General features: G+C 42.7%; 1 pseudogene; it reads right to left on the bottom strand.

The window, feature by feature from the left end:
• Positions 1 to 567: 567 nt before the first annotated feature.
• On the bottom strand, positions 568 to 2,148 carry LOC140508552 (keratin, type II cytoskeletal 8-like; annotated as a pseudogene).
• Positions 2,149 to 3,183: the final 1,035 nt, after the last annotated feature.

Raw genomic sequence — 3,183 nt, 5'->3', positions numbered from 1 at the left:
AGGAATGAAAGAGCTATAATACCTACCCCAAGGGCTCTTGTTAGGTTCAAATAATAAATGTAAATTGTTTTTTTCAAATTTTGAACTTCAAAGTTTTTCCATAGTTCTGATTTTTCACTTTGTATGTTTGAGAATTCTGTTGTTTAATTGTTTTAGTTATGTCTAATGCTTCATGACCCCATTTGGGGTTTTGTTGGCAAAGATACAGGAGCAGTTTGTCACGTCCTTCTCCAGATTTTTAACAGATGAGGAAATTGAGGTAGAGAGAGTTATATGACTTGTCCAGTGTTACTCTACACAACTAGTAAGTGTCTTAGGCCTGATTTGATATCAGGTCTTCCTGACTCCAGGTTGGTGCACTATCCACTGCACCACCTAGCTTCTTGGAAGTTTTTCATTTCACAAAAAGTCAATCTTCCCCTCAGGATTATGATCAGTTTTGCTGGATAAGCTGGGTTTTTTTTCTGAAATGGTGAATTGTTTTTATTTCTGAAAACACAAATTGTTTCAAGGATATTGGCCAGAGGAAGGAACCCAGGCAAGGCAAAATAGACGGTATGACTGGGACCTATAAAGCAGGTCTTTTCAATTTCTTCCCCCACCTCCAATCTTCCCTTAGGTGTCCTGGAGATTCTTAGGAGTACAAGAAAGAGGTGGGCTGTGAGAATCTAAGATGACCTCTCACTTGGGCAGAACATCCGATGATTTGGACATCAGCTTCCCATCTTGGATCTTGATCTTCTTTACTACCACAGTCTTACTGACTCCGCTGTAAGAGGGGAGACCAGAGATAGAAGTAGCCTGGAAGGAGCTCAGTCCGTAGTCAAGGCCAGGACTGGTGAGACCTCCATAGGCAGGGCTGAAGCCAGCTGAGTAGTCTCTACTGGTGGTCTTGATGTGAATACTCATGTTCTGCATCCGAGTCTGCTCTCCTCTCTCTCCAGCAGCTTCCTGTAAGTGGCAATCTCAATGTCTAGGGTCAGCTTGACGTTCATTAGCTCCTAGTACTCCCGCAGCTGGCGGGCTATGTCTTGCTTGGCCCTCTACAGGGCAGTTTCCAGCTCAGACAGCTTGGCCTGGGCATCTTTGATGGCCAGTTCCCCATGCAGCTCCTCATCAGTGATGGTGGCTTTCAAAGGAAGCCTCTGGCCTTTGAACGCTTCAGTCTCAGCCTGAAACCTGTTGATATTCCTGGTCATCTCTGAGATCTCCGTCTTGGTGTGGCAAAGGTCATCTCCATGTTTCCCAGCCAGGGTCTGCAGTTCCTCATACATGGTCTCAGCCTTAGCTTGGCTGCGGTTGGCAATCTCCTCATATTGGGCTCGGACATCAGCAATAATGCCATCCAGGTCCAAGGCGTGGCTATTGTCCATAGACAGGACCACAAAGGTGTCTGAAATCTGGGACTGCATTTCTTTTGTCTTTTCTTCATATAGGTGCCTGAGGAAGTCAAACCTTCCATACGGGGACTCTAGTTCCACCTTGTTCATATAGGCTTCATCCACATCCTTCTTAATGAGAACAAACTCATTCTCCATTTCTGTCTGCTTATTGATCTCATCCTCATACTTTTTTTTTTTTAAATCTTCCACAAGACCCTGCATGTTGCCCAGCTCCACCTCCAACTTCAGTTTCTCCTGCCCCATGGAGTCCTGCTGCCTTCGAAGGTGGGTAATATACTTCTCAAACAAGCCATCCATATTGCTCTAGGATGTTTTCTGCTGCTGGAGGAGACTCCATTTGGTCTCTAGCATCTTATTCTGTTATTCTAGGAAGCATACCTTGTCAATGAAGGACACAAACTTGTTGTTCAGGGTCTTGATCTGCTCCTTCTCTTGGGTCCTCATGGCCTGGATGCTAGGGTCCAGTTCCAGCTTCAGGGGATTCAGGAGACTCTGATTGACAGAGACCACCATGATCCCATCAACCCCGCTGCTGCTCCCAAAGCCCATACCATAACCTGGCCTGAATCCAACCCCTGATGGGAAGCTACTGTTGCTCCCCACTCAAGAGAAGGAGGATGAACTGATTCGGGAGCTGGGGCCACTGGAGTAGGAACGGCTGCTAAAACTCCAAGAGCCGGAGGAAGAGACCTTCAAGGTCCAGTGAGTGGTAGCTGATCTGATGAACATGGTAAGGATGAGAAGGACAGACACTAAGACCCAAGAGAGGTAAACTGCTCATAGAGAATCTGGATAAGTTATTCTTGGCTGTGAATCCACATCCTTTGCCTCCTGGAATATTATTTTCCGAGTTCTCTGCTCATTTATAGTATATAAATTCTGTGATCCTGACTCTGGCTTCTCAGTGCTTGAGTTCTTTCCTTGTGTATGTTTGTATTATTTTTTTCTTTGACCTGGAAGCTCTATTTTGGCTATTATGTTCCTGGGAGTTTTCTTTTGGGGCTTTGTATCAGGAGGTGACTGGAGAATTCTTTCTAAATACTTTGCCCTCTGATTATAAGAGACCTATTTTATTTTTAAATAAATATTTTAGTTTTAATTTAAAAAATAAAAATGTTAATAAAATAAGAGCTTAATTTTTATATTTCTTTCAATGTGATGTCTAAGCTCTTTTTTTATGGTCATGGTATTCAGAAAGTCCAATGATTCTTACATTTTTTTCTCCTCAATCTGTTTTCCAGAAAAGTGGGTTTTGCTATGAGACATTTCACATTTTCTTCTATGTTTTTCAGCCTTTTGAGTTTGATTTAATATTTGTTGTTGCCTCAGAGTCATTGGCTTTTTTTTCATCAATTCTAATTTTCAGGGAGTTTGTTGCATGGGCAAGGTTTTGTGCCCCTTTTGTGTCCCAAGCTCTTGATTCCCTTTCCATAGTTTTTATTTCTTTTCCATTGTCTTCCCTCTAGCAATCTCATTTCATTTATAAAAATGTTTTAAACTCTTTAAAAAACACTCTTGCTTTATCTCTTCCAGAAATTCTAGTTGAATTTTTTCCCAAGCTGTGTATATTCTCAGATTGCTTCTAAGTCTGGGAATGGGTCTCCCAGCAGTCTTGATTGCTCTCTGTCTCATGAATTACTTGTTCCTTCTTGAGCAGGGAGTAGTTGATGACGTTGGGAGGATGGACTGGGTTCAGGAAGTTCTGGTTTTGAGTTGCTAGATTGTTGACAAAAGCCTCGAGTTTCAGGTAGTTGCAGAAAATTTGCCAGTATGGCCCCAT

This window comes from Notamacropus eugenii, chromosome 5, assembly GCF_028372415.1.
Source record: "Notamacropus eugenii isolate mMacEug1 chromosome 5, mMacEug1.pri_v2, whole genome shotgun sequence".
In the NCBI taxonomy this organism is placed as follows: Eukaryota; Metazoa; Chordata; class Mammalia; order Diprotodontia; family Macropodidae; genus Notamacropus; species Notamacropus eugenii.
This window is presented reverse-complemented; position numbering and strand designations above follow the sequence as displayed.